General features: G+C 43.3%; 1 long non-coding RNA gene across 9 annotated transcripts in view; it reads left to right on the top strand.

Annotated features, from left to right (window-relative positions):
- Positions 1–17,150, top strand: part of LOC309528510 — a 117,887-nt gene that overhangs the window by 63,289 nt on the left and 37,448 nt on the right. For 6 of the 9 annotated variants that reach the window (XR_014217769.1, XR_014217770.1, XR_014217771.1 and 3 more), the window contains one exon: positions 10,276–10,364. The exons of the other annotated variants lie outside the window; for them this stretch is intronic. This is a non-coding gene — a long non-coding RNA (uncharacterized lncRNA). The remainder of the gene's footprint in view (positions 1–10,275; positions 10,365–17,150) is intronic. 9 annotated transcript variants of the gene reach the window in all.

The following is a 17,150-nucleotide window of genomic DNA, read 5'->3' as shown; positions in this document are numbered from 1 at the left end:
TTGTGTTCTTTGCTTCATCTGATCAGTGTAGGTGACTGTCATTTCCCTTTGTGGGTTTTGTTCCTTAGGAGAAGTGCTGTGAATGCACACCAGCTCAATCATAATTTAGTGCTGCAAATAGAAAAACCCATTCTAGTAATAACAACAACCCTCTGCTAATGAAAACCTTGTGCAAATTAAGTAAACACAGCACATAGTTTAGAAAAGATGTAGTAGTATTAGAATACCAGAAATGACTAATCATGTTAAATAGTATTTTCTAATTGCACTAACCTCCTTTTCTTTCTTTCTTTCTTTCTTTCTTTCTTTCTTTCTTTCTTTCTTTCTGTAGCAGTCTTTGCTAAAAGATAATTGACCTCTTTCTCTGTTATAGCACTTTTGCATTTGGCTTAAATACATAACTTACATCTCAGCCAATTACAATGTGATATAGCCTACAAGGAAGATTTGGCTGTTGAAGTATTGTTACATGGTGGGATTTTTGTAAAATAACACATAGATATCTATTTTTTTTAAAGTTAGTGAATTTAAATACCTTCATTTTCTTGTTATAATATCCTAGCTGGTTAGAAAGCTCATTTAGGCTGACAACTGAGATCTGATTTCTCTTCTTCCCTTCCTCCACAAAAAAGGAGGGTGTGGGGAGAAACACACACATACCCAGAGGAATAAAAATCTCTTTTCAGTTTATGAAGGCAAATTGCAATTTAGAGAGCAGCAGACAATAGGACTCTGTTAAATATTGCTGCTAGTCGATCTTGTGTATAATGCCTTTGAATCTGGACAGCTCTTACGTATAATAGGGTGTTTCATAAAGAAGAGCCCATGTTGTACAGGATAAATAGCTATTATTATTTCAGTAAGGTTATTCTCCCCCCTTTTTTTTGCCAGGATGGATCTTTAACAATGAGTGATTCTTTCCTATTTTAATTAATTGATTTCAAGGTTGCTGCCATTATAGCTGGGAAAAGGAATTTATTTATTTATTTTCTTTGTTAAAATGTCTACAGCCTTGAGAACAGCTATCAATTAGAACCCTGTGCTCTGGCTTTTTTTAAACACACACACACACACACACACAACACCACGCCATGCAAAGCTCATCAGACCTGGTTTTTGACAAACTGCCAGAGAAAGCAGGTTGCAAGAGAGGCCTGGTTCTTAGTCCTGCATAATCATACAAGGTATGCAAACCGCTTGGAGGTTTCTGTTGAAATGTGAATAAGTATACAAGGGGACTGAAGAAAATTGATAAAAGGAGTTGGCAGTGAGGCTTGCCCATGGAGTCACACCCACAAGAAATGGACTGTGTATGCTGGTCGAGAGAGAACCGAATGCAGTAACGAATGAAGGCTGCTCAAGGGTCAGAACATTGGACTCATCCTCTGCTTTCAGCTACAGCAGGCATGGGGAGCCTCAGGCACAGGGGCTGGCACTCTGAGGCTCTCCATCAGGCTGTCAGGACTTTCCCCAGGCCACACACCCTCCCTAGGTACACTCCCCTCTTCCTAGGCCATGCCCCTCACCACCCCTGCTTTGCATCCTCCTTTAGTATTTTTGATTGACTGGGATGGGCCTTCAAAGACTCTTGCTTGCCTGGATGGAGGCAAGATGGAAGGAGTGTTGGTGTGTGTGTGTGTGTGTGTGTGTGTGTGTGTGTGTGTGTAGAAGCTAGCCTACTGTACAGTTACATGTGTCCACTTCTTGCCTCTGGCTTGTCTACTGCTGGCATGTGGCTCCTGGAAGGTTGCCCGGAACCAGGATGTGGCCCTCAGACTGGAGAAGATAGCTCATTCCTGAACTATGGCTTCTCCTACACAGTTTTCAACAGTTGTTGAAGGACATGCAAGCGCTTCCATTCCTATTGCTCCCTCTGCCTGCATATTCTGAATGAATTGGATGCACCATCATCACCACCTTCACTGTTGCAGCAAAATATCTTAGTATACTACATTAAGGAATGGATGTTTAGGAGATGAATCCCAAAATTGGCATGGCATTATGACAGGTTGTCAATGGAAAATGCAAGCCTTTGGGTAAGTTGCTATTGGCTTTTGACTACACTGATTTGACAACGTTGTGGACCAGCACCCAAAAATGGCCGTATGTGCCTATAGCCTTAGCCACTGTTGTATCAGGGGTGTGGGGTGGGGGGAATCACATTTTGAACTTTCCCCTTTCTGGTTTTTACTGTACAAAACCAGCAATTGCAGTTGTGGATTAAAACAGGTTGCTTGCTGTGAATCCCTTAAAGTTACATTGAAACATGTGCAAATATTTCTTGGCAAATACTCCTTGAGAGCAATCCAAATTCCCAGTGTTTCCTTAGCTAAGCAAATTTCTAGAGAACTCACTCTTCCCACATATATTGTCAAATGCAGATGCTTTTTTTATGAGCTGCTGTTCCAGAAGCAATGGGAAGAACTAGCCATGGATAGATATGAAATGTTAGGGGGAAAGTTCTTCTTCTTTTCTTTTTTAAATGTTTGTAGCCTCTATTTTAGAATACATCTGCTTCAAATCTGTGTCAATTCACTGCACGCTTTCAGTGCAATTTGTTTTTGCAGTATTGTGATGGTAATGAAAATGTTTTTGTTCAATATAAAGCAATAAAAAGAAAGCTCTGTAACGTCAGACTTGAGGACCCGTGTACATGTTCACCCTCCCAAAGTTTTGTTTTTGTGATACCCCATAATCGGATATCAAAGAGGGGAAAAACACCTACCTGTTTTAGACATATGCTCTGTTCGAACAACACTTTAGGCCAGGGGTCAGCAAACCTTTTCAGCAGGGGGCCAGTCCACTGTCCCTCATAGCTTGTGGGGGTGGGCGGGCTATATTTTGAAAAATAAATAAACGAACGATTTCCTATGCCCCACAAATAACCCAGAGATGCATTTTAAATAAAAGCACACATTCTACTCATGTAAAAACACGCTGATTCCTGGACCATCTGCGGGCCGGATTTAGAAGGCGATTGGGCCTTAGTTTGCCTACCGGGCCTTAGTTTGTCTACCCATGCTTTAGGCCCTGGTTCTCAAACTGTTTTCTGGGCCACATTTTCAGAATAAAACTTCGCTCGTGCCACACTGATTTTTTATTGATGAGAAATACATTGAAAAACACAACTAGGATTGTCCTCAGTATCACTTGGTGCTGTTGCTCTCATTTTGAAAAAGAATATCTATCAATATTCTGCAAATAAGGTTACATCGGAACTATACTACACCGAAATGTTTAAATGTTTCTTTGATTGCCCTCAAATCTTCCTGCCACACTTCCCACCCTCTCCTGCCACACCAACTTGCTGCTTAAGATGGGCTGTTGCTGCTTTGATTCACTTGTAGTTCAGTCTCTTTTAAATGACTGTTGATGGTTTCTTGGCTTTTTATTATTTTCTTTTTAATTATTTGCAAGTTGCCTAGAACAGCCTTCTCTAGTCTGATGACTTCCAGATGTTTTTGACTGCAACGCCCATCAGTCCCAGCCAGTATGGCCAATGGCTGAGGGATGGTGTGAGCTGGAGTCCCAAACATCTGGAAGGTGCCAGATCAGGCAGGCGTTTTAAGAGGATCTATCCATATAGTCCGTTCAGAACATTTCACTGCACTCCTGATGCTTTAGTGGGACCAAGAAATAGAACCCCAGTGGAGCTACTGCAGAGAAAGGGAAACATTTTTTAATTGCTGGAGTTATCAGGGTCAGAAAACAGGGCTAGTCTTCATTCCTGAGTGAATCCCTTTGCTTTTTGCTACAAAGGTAGATGGCTGGCATTCCTTCCCATGAGAAAAAAAGGTAAACATTGCACTTAAGGACCTTGCTGCATTAGGGAAAAACATGCCCACTGGGTAGTCAAGCATCCATCATAGGGCATGAAATGTGCTGTGTGTGTGTGCACGCACGTGCGTGCGTACACACACTCACTCACTCTCATAGCAGGAATCTCTGCAGTATACTGGCCTTCCATTCACACACCCCTTGCCATTATAATGGGCAGTTGAGACTAGATTTGTAGAAATTTTATTTTGCGAAACATGGAATAGCTGTAATAAATTTACGTAAATGGCCTCAAAGCCACAACCGCAGAAGAGACCTCTTCATTCAAAACGGTTTGTGATTTAAGAGGTAAAATGAAAACAGCAGGCACCTATAAAATAAATGAAAAAAAGTGGGCAGATATAAATCTAATTCAAAAGTTAAGACAATAAGTAAACAACATCAATAGCTTCAGAGACCTCCATGGCCAAGGACAGCTCTTTCTAAGGACATATTTGCACAAGGCATTTACTAAAGAGGATTGGGCTGCCTGTTACAATGTATGTGACCTTGCACAATATGTGCCAAGGCTGCTTCATCCATCACCTGTTCCAGCACCAGTTCTACACCAGTGTACATAGATGAGAGTATGGCTATTAGTGGCCACTAGCCATGAAGGCGATATTCTGCCTCTGCCGTCAGAATGAACAGCAGCTGGGGAGACTGATGTTGCACTCGTGTCTTGCTTGGGGGCTTCCCATAGGGATCTGGTTGGCCACTGCGAAAGCAGGATGTGGGACTAGATGGGTCAGTGGCCTGACCCATCAGGGTGCTTCTTACGCTGGGATGTGCTTATGATGGCAATGACCATGGGATGAATGTGAGATTTGTGGGTTGCATAGCAGGTCCCTGTAAAAGGTAAAGGTAAAGGACCCCTGGACAATTAAGTCCAGTCAAGTGTGACTGTGGGGTTGCAGTGCTCATCTCGCTTTCAGGCCAAGGGAGCTGGCGTTTGTCCAAAGAGAGCTTTCCGGGTCATGTGGACAGCATGACTAAACCACTTCTGGTGCAATGGAACACTGTGACAGAAACCAGAGTGCATGGAGGCGCTGTTTGCCTTCCTGCCGCAGCGGTACCTATTTATCTACTGGCACTTTGACATGCCTTTGAACTGCTAGGTTGGCAGGAGCTGTGACAGAGCGATGGGAGCTCACCTTGTCGTGGGGATTTGAACCGCCGACCTTCTGATTGACAAGCCCAAGAGGCTCATTGGTTTAGACCACAGCGCCACTTGCATCCCTGTATTGAATCTGAGGAACCCTGGAAGGCTGAGGGGATAGAAAATTGTAATACTGCACATGTTCACCATTGTGTGGTACATTACCCACAATTAACATAGACCAACATAGTATGAGGAAATAGGATCTCATGTTGAGAATAATAGAGGCAAGAAACTTGGATGATGGCTCAAAATAGTACCTTTACATTATTATTTACCCTCCCTTCACCCTAAAGTCCCTGAGTGGGTTACTACAATTTGAATACAACATTAAAAACAGTTTAAAAACTTACATGTACAGAAACATACATTCACAAAAAAGTATGATGTGTTTCTTTTAGTTTGATTCTGAACCCTGAGATTAGGATTAGCCAAACAAATCCAGTTTTCCTGGCATTTGTCAGCCAGTTTCTGTGGAATACATCTGTATTCCAGCTGTTTCCTTATGAATTGTCATTTCTTGAATACTCTAAAGAGCTTACTTCAGTTAAAGGTCTAGAATCGTCCCCCTTCTTTGCGCATGTATGTGCTTGCAGTTACACTGCACCATAGTTTGTTTACTTGTTGAGGTTGTGTGTAAAGCATTGTTCTTCAACATGTATATTTCCACACAGGCATGAAAATGGCTTAGGAGAAAAAAGTAAAGTATCTTGAGAAAATAGATGGTTGGCACAAAATGTCTGAAATCCTGATCATTATAGTAGCTTATGAATAGAGTTATAAAAATATGGCAACTTTCAAAATGACTGGAAGAATTTTTTTATTAAGATTTGGAAGAGACAGAACCACAATTCAACCAAAATTGCTTGTTGTTTTTTTTTTAAAAAAATCAGAACTGGACTGAAGTGACGTTGATGTCCCAACAAGTTTCATGAACAAGTTTCAGCAAGCTTGAAAGGTGAGGTGTGATCACTTTGTGAGACTCACTCACTTTGCAAGAATATAGGGGTTGCAAATGCACACTCTGTTGGGGCAGGTGGGTCTGCCTTTATCTGCAAAGGTGGTGCCTGGTTCTAGGTAACAAGATTGCATCCTCCTTTCCAGGTTACTGGTCAGTTGTTGCTGCCTCCTGCCTGCCCCTCCAGCTGGTCAGAGCACTCCCCAGCCTCTATGGAGGCTTTGTCCTTTGCAGGAGGGTCACTGGAGTAGGCAGAGCTGGAATCCTGGCTCCCCATTCTAAAGTAGTCATGGTGAAGGAGGCAGATCCACTTTCTCTGATTCTTCCTCCTTCTGCGTCACAGCTGGGCGATCCAAACCTGATCCCTTCAGCTCTTCAGGGTTCTCGAAACTGTGCTTTTGTTGCTGTTTTGTTGTTGTTGTTGTTACCCCACATTTTCTCCTGGAGGGACTCAAGGCAGCTCAGGGGTAACAGCGCATGTTCCTGATATTCTTGATTTGTTCTGGCTGTTCCTGATATTTATTTCTGTTTCAATTTTACCACTCAGGGAAACAGCAACAGAATCAGGAAAAATGCATATCCTTCTATGTAACAAACCTAAGTATTAATTATAGCTATTGTTACTATTTTGGTCCAGTAGGCAGACAGGTGAGATACAACTTAAATAAAAGGTATGTTTAATACAGTGGTGCCTTTCAAGACGAAAAGAATTCGTTCCGCGAGTCTTTTCGTCTTGCGATGTTTTTCGTCTTGCGAAGCACGGTCCGTCGCAACTGCGCCTCTTCGAGCGGCTTTTAAAAAAAAGCGCAAGACGTTTTCGTCTTGTGAAGCAAGCCCATAGGGAAATTTGTCTAGCGAAGCAACGCAAAACTGAAAAGCCCTTTCGTCTAGCGAGTTTTTCATCTTGCGAGGCATTTATCTTGCGGGGCACCACTGTAGCTACGATCACTGTCTGCCTCTCAGCAATCCCAGTTTTTAATTAGACTCAGCAATGCTGGGGACATAACTAGCTAAATGTCCAGGTAAATTTTATGTGTGGCTAAACACAAGGCATTGCCTGAACTTGCTGGCATGAGATTATATAGGAACCATGGAGGTTTTTCTTCCTCTTCCTCATTTGAAATGTCCTCTGAACGTACATTTAAGTCACAGACAAGTAAAGTCCAGTGGATGGTATGCATGCTAAATTGTGCCTAAAGCTTCTTCATGAAATTGATGGTGTTGCCCACAATGATCTTGAAAGATCTTATGGCAAATTTGTCCTAGAGACCTTGGAAAATCTTCTCTGCATCTTTATTAGCCAAGTCATCTACAGCATGAGCATTCTTGAATGATACATGACCGTGAACCCGTGTTCTGTTACAGTTTCCCTCCCTCTCTACCTTGTGGTTATCTGTGCATCAGCAAATGCTCTTTCATGATAACTCTCAAGGTTAATGTGCATAATGATTCAAGATGTTCAAACGCTGTGACAGTTTTAGCTTAGACACCGTGGACTAGCTCACTAAGTGACAGTTTTTCAAAAATGATCAAAGCTGAATCTTCATGACATCAGTACTCTAAACTATAGTCAGGCTCGCCCCTGGGGTTTAGCTCAGGGACAAATCTATGGCGAGCATGTTGAACTGCTTTGGCCCAATCATGCCTTTTGGTGCTCTGCACACATCAATAAAGGGTCAGCATTAATTTTCCTGCATGATTATTTGAAAGAGTATGGCATTCCATGTGAAAAGCTGTACTAGGTATCTCTGTGTCCGTTGTAGCTAGTGGTGCAGCAATAAAAGTGCTACCGCATCTGCAAAGCTAAGCAGGGGCTGGTATGGTTTCAAACTGGATGGGAGACTGTGTTGAGATTGCTAGATTGCAGGGGGTTGCACTAGATGACCTTGGGGTCCCTTCCAGCTCTACATTTCTATGATTCTATGTAGAGATAAAATAGCACCCTTTTGTGGAAACAGGCATGAGGGGAAGAATAAAGGCAGAGCTTTATGGAATCTCAGACTGAGGGTTCAGTCTCAGTAAGGATGAACACATTTGTCAGTTTAGGTTCTTCTCAGCTTCTCGTTTATCCTATCTGTAAATGCAGTTCTCCACATTTCCACAGTAGCTTGTCCTCACAACAATTCACCAGCATCTAGTGCACATTTTTCCTAATGTACATATTTAGGTATGCAATTTTGCCTAAGATAAACATTTTTGTCTTCTAGCTTCATCCTGAGCCTTGCACAACTCCTGACTCAGGGTTTCTGTCTCATTTTCAACCCCTACTCATATCTTTAGGCACCAGGTGAAAATGTTCCTCTTCAACCAGGCCTTTGGCTGATTAATATTATACAGTCTTTTAAATGTGTTTGTGGGAGTGGGATTTTTTGTCTTGTAGTTTTTGTTCTAACTATTTATCTGTGCTTTTATCTTGTATTTTTATATTGTGAACCACCCTGTGATCTTTTGATGAATGGTGGTATATAAAACTTAATAACAATAATAACAATAATGTACAAATCTAGAAGTGTGTACTTTCACACAAACACTTGTACATGTATAAGGATAGCTTGTACCTGTGTTCAGTGTAATGTGTGAAGAACACACACACTCTCTCTCTCTCTCTGATTCTCTTCTCATTTATTGCAATATTTTCTTCAAATCAGATCATGTATCGGCAGATCGAATCAGATGTGACAGCAAATTAGATGCCTTTACACGGTGATGTATGCCATAAAGACATCTCTGAACTTCAGTAAATAAAATCACATGGATCAACACAGCCCATCAGATTTACGTATTGACATTTGACCAAATGTTAATGCAGTGCCACACAAATCAAAAGCAGGTTAAAATTACAAAGCTAACAAACAGATCATCTTGAGGGGGCTTGCCAGTAATATCTATGGAAAAGCGAATCAGTTTTCACTGTAGGTGAAATTGGAAGTTAAAGTGTGGGGTCAGCCCTAATCAAAGTATTTTTCTTTTTTTAAAGACTCCCCCACCCCTTTATGCTTAGACTTCCACCAGAGGCTTTCTGTTGTGCCAGAAAAACAAATGTTCTGGATAACGTGAGTATTTTTCTTTCACACGGTATCAGGCAAAGTCTATAATGTGCCTATGGAACAACAGCATGCAGATGGAACTTTGATATACACCATTGAACACCCATCTGTTTATCTTGCATTTGCTGTTCTTTACCTTATATTTGCTCTTCTTTGCCCTCTGAACACCTGTGTACTCACTTTTCTAATACTACTTTCTAATACTTTAAAACTTGAGTGCTGCTGACATCTCACAGGGTCTTCTGATGAGGGCACTGCTCAAGGTAATAACAGTTGTGAATACTGCTTTTTTCCTAAAAAAAATGTTTGGGGAACTCTCATTTTATAGCTCAAATTGGGAAAAATAAATACAGTAAATGGACAAAAATACGATGATTCCAGAAAAAAGAGCACTGGTTGTGAACATCTAACATCTTGGTGTGCCAAGAGCCAGTGTGGTGTAGTGGTTAAGAGCAGTAGACTCGTAATCTGGTGAACCAGGTTTGATTCCCCGCTCCTCCACATGCAGCTGCTGGGTGACCTTGGGCTAGTCACACTTCTCTGAAGTCTCTCAGCTCCACTCACCTTACAGAGTGTTTGTTGTGGGGGAGGAAGGGAAAGGAGAATGTTAGCCGTTTTGAGACTCCTTCGTGTAGTGATAAAGCGGGATATCAAATCCAAACTCTTCCTCCTCCTCCTCCTCCTCCTCCTCTTCTTCTTCTAACACTGCAGCCCTATGCAACTCTATGCAGATCTAAGTTCGAATTTAATGTTTGACTTTTTAAAAAAGCTGCTTGTTTTATAAATCAAAGGGGATCACCTTTTAAAAAAAGCATAAATATATTTTACAATACTGAGTGTGTTTGTGTGTGCATGTGTGTGCGTGTGTATAGAGAAGGAGTCTATAAAAACCCCCCAATAAAAAATCATTGACCTCTAAGTGTAAGGGAAAATGTAACAGGAAAAAAATGAAGTGAGTCATGGGTGAGGAACACAAATGTGGAAAATACTAGTGAAAGCTACTTCCAGATAAAGTAATTTTTTTGGTGAGGGTATTGAGATAGAGGTCATTATTTAAATACATCATAAAGGTCCACCAAATATCCACATAATCTCTGCAGTACATAGAAATGTTAAGTACCGTATATCATTTCCCAGAATGCTTTTAGAACCTTACAGGTCCACCACATATGATAGAAGGTGCCTTCCTTTTGCTTACATTTCCAGCAGATATTTGCACTTGTCTTATACATTTTTGCAAGCTTACTAGGAGTCAAATACCACCGATACATCATTTTCATATAATTTTCCTTCAGGGTACAACATGCTGAGAATTTCACCAAATCCCAAGCCTCCCTTACCTTGTTTGTGCAGCGGTGCCTGGCAGCAACAATGGCAGATTCTGGTGAGATCATGTGACAGGGGTTAAGGGCTGACCTGTTCCTTTGGAATCTTGGTACCTACAATTCCTAATAAAAGGCTTCTGGGTTTGTTTGTTTTCACAAAAGTTATTTTAAACATTTTTTTCAATTTATTATACCGTATTTTTTGCTCCATAGGACGCACCTGACCGTAAGACGCACCTAGTTTTTAGAGGAGGAAAACAAGAAAAAAATATTCTGAACGAAACAGTCGATGTATGATTTTTGTGGTTTATGCTGTGGCCACAGACATGATATTTGATTTGATGGTGAATTTGAGGTGAGCCAATGCAAAAATCCTGAGGATCCATGTGGATCCATGCTTTGTAACCATGTTTTTGTGCCATTAAGGTTGAATCCTGACAAGACAGAAGTACTGTTTTTGGGGGACAGGAGGCGGGCAGGTGTGGAGGATTCCCTGGTCCTGAATGGGGTAACTGTGCCCCTGAAGGACCAGATGCGCAGCCTGGGAGTCATTTTGGACTCACAGTTGTCCATGGAGGCACAGGTCAAATCTGTGTCCAGGGCAGCTGTTTACCAGCTCCATCTGGTACGTAGGCTGAGACCCTATCTGCCTGCGGACTGTCTCGCCAGAGTGGTGCATGCTCTGGTTATCTCCCGCTTGGACTACTGCAATGCACTCTACGTGGGGCTACCTTTGAAGGTGACTCGGAAACTACAACTAATCCAGAATGCGGCAGCTAGACTGGTGACTGGGGGCGGCCGCCGAGACCATATAACACCGGTCTTGAAAGACCTGCATTGGCTCCCAGTACGTTTCCAAGCACAATTCAAAGTGTTGGTGCTGACCTTTAAAGCCCTAAACGGCCTCGGTCCAATATACCTGAAGGAGCGTCTCCACCCCCATCGTTCAACCCAGACACTGAGGTCCAGCGCCGAGGGCCTTCTGGCAGTTCCCTCATTGCAAGAAGCAAAGCTACAGGGAACCAGGCAGAGGGCCTTCTCGGTAGTGGCACCCGCCCTGTGGAACGCCCTTCCAGCAGATGTCAAAGTGATAAACAACTACCTGACATTCAGGAGACATCTTAAGGCAGCCCTGTTCAGGGAAGTTTTTAACGTTTGATATTTTATTGTACTTTTGTTTTCTGTGGAAGCCGCCCAGAGTGGCTGGGGAGGCCCAGCCAGATGGGCGGGGTATAAATAATAAATTATTATTATTATTATTATTATTATTATTATTATTATTATTATTATTATTATTATTATTATTGCGGCCCCACGAAATAGTGGATGCGTGATTTTTTTGGTGCAGGCTGTAGCCATGGACATACCATGTGATCTGATGGTGAATTTAGGGTGACCCAGTGCAAAAATCCTGAGGATACATGTGCTTTTACCTCTCCCCTCTCAGGCAGCCTCCTTTATCTCCAGCTTCCCTTATCTCCCTCCCGATCCCTTGCTGATCAGCTGATCAGCGGCTTTGTTTCAACACCCCCTTCCCTCTTTCTAAAAAAATGAGCACAATCTGCTTTTTGCCCCTGGGCAATTCGGCTCCAGGGACCACGCATTCGCTCCATTAAATGCACAGACATTTCCCCTTACTTTTTAGGAGGAAAAAAGTGTGTCTTATGGAGCAAAAAATATGGTAAGATCAATCTAGTTTCATGGGGCTTACTGCAATGCAAATGCATATAGGAGTGAACTTCCCCAAGTATCCCTCTTCTTAAAAACTGGGGATACTTTATTAGAAGCAAAATATGGCAATTCTGGTATGGAAGGAAGTAACAGGAAGGGATGGAGCAGTGAAATAATGCCTTGAAAAAGAAAGAGCCAACACTTCTTTAAACCTGTTAAACTAGTTTAAAAATCCAGCATGCAAATGAGTCACAATGAATCCTCCCTGCATCAGGTTGACCTTGGACACTTTTTAACAAACTGAAATGTAAAAATGAATTATTGTCATATGCACTGCAACTAATTAAGAAATCACACATATATACATCTGGTTCAGACCCAGATGATAATCTGCAGCATCTTGAAGGCCATGATGCAGCAGGGATCACATGGTGGCAGTGGCGTAGCGTGGGGGGTGCCAGGGGTGCCGGCCGCACCGGGCGCAACATCTGGGGGGGGGGCGCGCTCGCTGCCTCCGGAGTCGCCGAAGAGCCTCGGGCGCAGGCTGTAGCGGAGCCGCATGTCTCGCGGAACCTACGAGCTGTGCGCGCGTCCGGGCTGAAGGCGCCCGGCAGGCAGCGGCTCTCAGCGCTCGCCGCGGAGGACGCGCCAAGCAGCCCCTCCTCACAGCCCCGCCTCCGCCGGTGCTGCTGCAGCTGCTGGGCCGTCACATTTTCCTCGCCTCTCTGCCCCCCTCCTCCTCCGGGCAAGCGGCGTGGTTTGGGCGGCAGCGCCAGTGGCAACTCGCAGGTTAGGGGTTAGGGGGGGGTGCAAATTACTTGCCTTGCCCTGGGTTAGGGGGCGCAAATTACTTGTGTTGCCCCGGGTGCTGACAACTCACGCTACGCCGCTGCATGGTGGTATGTGCCAATAGCATGAACTGGAGCCTTCCACCTGAATTACTGTGACTCAAGTAATGAAATCCTGGATGGCTGAAGTCACAGCAGCCATGTGTATAAGGTGCCAGTTTATGAATCAGAATCTCCAGGTGATCTCTGATGGTTTGAGAAAGCACCATGGACTCTGCACACTCTCACTGGTGGGGCTGCCCAAGACCAGGCTGTTCTGTGGATTCAAGAACATCCCATTGCTTTCAGAAGAATTTTTAAAGACTCTCTCAAGCCACTCTATGAATGAAAACTGTGAGAGATAGTGTCTTATAGTGGTTAGTGTGTGTGAATAGAACCATGAAGACCATGGTTGAAATCCCTGCTTGGTCATTGGGGAGGTCATTCCACCTGAGCCTAATCGACCTAATGTTGTATGGGTTAACCTGGAGGGACAAAGCATCACAAGTACCACCTTCAGCTCATTGGGGAAAGGAGGGGTATAAGTTCAGGAAATCACCCACGCACCCGCTCACCAACCAAACAACCAACAGCAGAAAAGTGCATCATTTTATTTGGGTGGCAAAACCTTCTTGGTTACATAGATACAAGATGAGAAAACAGGGAAATATTTAGGGTTGTCTTCAACGCAGGACGAAGTAAGTACTCCCATCAGTGCAAGTATATCTAATTGTGTAATCAAACCTTCCCCCCTTTTCTCTCCACACACCACTAAATCTGTTGTAGGTGCTTACTCAATCCTCTAGAGCAGATATGGGAGGGTGTGGGTTGAGCGCAAGGGTGTGTGTGTGTGTGTAAGCCCAAGAGGGGCCGTTGCACTGAGGGGATGGATTAGCAGAATACCCCACATGCCCCTCTTCTCTGTCTCTCTCTCTCTGTGTCTCTCTCATACACACATGCAAGACACTAAGGAAATGCTAAATGATTTGTCAGTTTTGAGGCAGTTCATTTTTTATAGTTCATTTCCTCGACCATGTAAAAATCTATAAAAAGCCTCCACAAGGAAGTTCTTGGGGAGAGTGTGGGGGTTTCATTACTGGAGATGAGTTGCCCTGTGGCCGTTCCTTGCTGTTAATCACAAGGCGACAGCATTGGCTAAAAATATAAAAGGGCAATTATTACCAACAGATTATTTATCTCTTTTCTGCACAAAACAAGGGAGTTAAAATGCGCAAACACACACAACAAACCACGAGAAACCCGGGCTGCTTTTTGTTACGTAGGCTTTAATTTGTATCTAACACTGTGTTCTTCGCACTTCATTAGCCATCGAATTTGTATCTGAGGCGCAGTGTTTTGGGCAGGCTGCTGCATAGTTGGCGATGTCAGAAGCAATTACTTTCATGGATTTAAGATTTTATCATACGAGCCTCTCTTTTCTGCTATCAGACTGGACAGCGCAAACAAGGCCATTAAACATTTCATCATATCTTATCAGCTCTCTGGAGCTTTCATCTCAGCAGAGATTATATCTCACTTTGCATGTGAACAAGGAGGGACGCTGGAGAGAACCTTGGCTAAACCATGTCAGTCAGGCACCTGAAACCTATTTTTCTTTTCTCTCCTGGCCTCTTTCCTGACGCACGGGAATATTTTCCTTGGGCAGCGGTGGCAAACGTAACAGTTGATGACGAACGAATGTTATGTCAAAAACCATGACAGAGAGCACAAGGGGATTAATTGGAACTGGTGCTTGCCAAGGTTTGGCACCAGGCCTCACACTCCATTCTGACGCTCAGCGGTTAGGGCCCTGGCCTGAAATTCATTTCCAAAAGGGCCATAGGCCAGTTTGAGTTGTCTTCTTAAAAATCAGGGGATTATGCATGATTCTAAATTGTGTAGGTAGGTTCCACCCGTGCAGGAGAATCACTCCCACCCCCCACCATTTTACCCACAAAGCTTCTGGGCTGCTTTGCCCACCAGCATTTAAAACAGCTCCAGAGTTTACAAGTGAAGCTGAGGCAACAGTGATGTGTACTTAGCTTGTCTCCAGGTAAGTACTTTGGAATTTATTTCCACAGGAGGCAGTGATGACCACCAACTTGGATGGCTTTAAAAGAAGACTGTGCAAATTCATGGGGGATTAAGACTATCATTGACTACTAGTTATGATGGCTATATTCTGCCTCCATGGCCAGAAACAGCAGTGCCCCTGAATACCAGTCACTGGCAACCATGGAAGGTTGAGCTCAGGTCCTACTTATGGGTTTACCACTGGCACATAGGTGGCCACTGGGAAAAGTGGTTGCTGGACTAAATGGACCATTAGTCCAGCAAGCCATTCTTATGCTTTTTAAATGACCTCTATGGACTATGGGGAAAGGGAAAACAGAAGTTTGTGTCAAGGATGAATTACAGAATTGTAGTGTTAGAAGGGACCCCAAGAGTCATATAATTCAACCCCCAGCAATGCAGGAATCACAGTTAAAGCATCCCTGATAGATGACCATCCAATCTCTTCATAAAAACCTCCAAGGAAGGAGAGTCTCCCACTGCTCAAGTCTCCCAGTGCCTGCTCCTATCATGTGTAGTTTAGCCCAGAATAATTATGGAATAGGATGAAAGAGCCCTTTGCCTGTGTTTTAGAGTATGTGGATGAGGTGTGCAACAAGAGAACCATGACAAGGGAGCAGTTGTTCTTCATGCTGAGGAGGAGGGAATTAAGCACATCAAAAAAACGAAGATCATGGCCACTGGTCCCATCACCTCCTGGCAAATAGAAGGGGAAGAAACGGAGGCAGTGAGAGTTTTACTTTCTTGGGCTCCATGATCACTGCAGATAGTGACAGCAGTCACAAAATTAAAAGACGCCTGCTTCTTGGGAGAAAAGCGATGATAAACCTAGACAACATCTTAAAAAGCAGAGACATCACCTTGCCAACAAAGGTCCGTATAGTTAAAGCTATGGTTTTCCCAGTAGTGATGTATGGAAGTGAGAGCTGGACCATAAAGAAGGCTGATCGCTGAAGAATTGATGCTTTTGAATTATGGTGCTGGAGGAGACACTTGAGAGTCCCATGGACTGCAAGAAGATCAAACGTATCCATTCTTAAGGAAATCAGCCCTGAGTGCTCACTGGAAGACAGGAGTGCCTGGCGTGCTCTGATCCATGGGGTCATGAAGAGTCAGACACAACTAAATGACTAAACAACAACAACAAAAAACTATGGATGGAAGAATATGCAGAGCGTGGATTTCAAAGGAGAATCACCTTATCCAATCTGGATGGGTTGTGGTTTGGATCAGGTCACAAGCCAACTATAGTCCACTTTTGAGTCCGAAGTCTTGTGGATCCCTTTACACGTGGTCTGAAGGCCCCAGTTGCCTCTATCCATTTTTAATTGGTTTTCTTTTCTTTTAAAAAAGTTGCACAAATCACTTAGCTGCTCACAGCCTGGAGAACACAGCATGTGGCTCTTCTTGCTGTCACAGGCTTTCAATAGCATGGAACAAGTCCTCCCGGTAGCAATGGAAGTGTATGGTGCTCTGCTGCTCTCAGAGAAGCTTACATGGGGAAACCATGGCTTCACTCTGTTTTTACATGCCCTGATGTTTTATTTGTTGCTTCATGCATTAATCCTATTCTCACAGTTGTGGACAGGAAGCCATAAGAAATGAGGCAGAGTGTCCATACCAATCTCCTATCCCTCAAAAGGTATGTTTGTATGAGGTGAGGAAGAGGGAAGAAAGAATAATTCTGTGAGGAGAATCTCCTGGGTACTTAGTCTTCGTGTGGTCACCATATTTACTTGCTATTTCCCTGCATGCTATTTCCCATGTTAAATCTTTTTAATGTATGAACCAGGCCTGCAAAGGGGTGAAAGGTTGGGGTGCATTAGGTCCTGAGGTACATATCTTGTATGGTGCTGGAGACCAGACTGAGCCAGGATGCCAGCTGCATATCCAGAGCATATCTAGAGCATGCGAAGAATCAAGTTCCATGAACACTGATTTGATTTATTATATTTGATTTAATCTTTATCCTACCCTCCATCCAAGGAGTTAAGAGTGGCTGAGAGCTAGTTTGGACTGACAGACAGTAACTGACCAGAGGTCCATGAGTAAGCTTCATGACAGGGTGTGGATCTCTATCTGGAAGGGGAAATATTTCAAGGTCAGTGGATGTTGTATTCAGGCAAAAGCATCTCTCGCTCTTCAAAAAAACCGAACAATCTATTGACAACATGTGCTACCTATTTAGACTTTCCGTTTGCCTCAGTGTTAGCTTTTAAACCTGTTTCATTTGAAGGATTTGAAGCGGGTAATATTTAAAACAAAATGACATAA

This window comes from Podarcis vaucheri, assembly GCF_965113315.1.
Source record: "Podarcis vaucheri genome assembly, chromosome: 3".
NCBI classification, from domain to species: Eukaryota; Metazoa; Chordata; class Lepidosauria; order Squamata; family Lacertidae; genus Podarcis; species Podarcis vaucheri.
The sequence above is the reverse complement of the archived record's forward strand: the minus strand, read 5'-3'. Positions and strand labels throughout refer to the sequence as shown.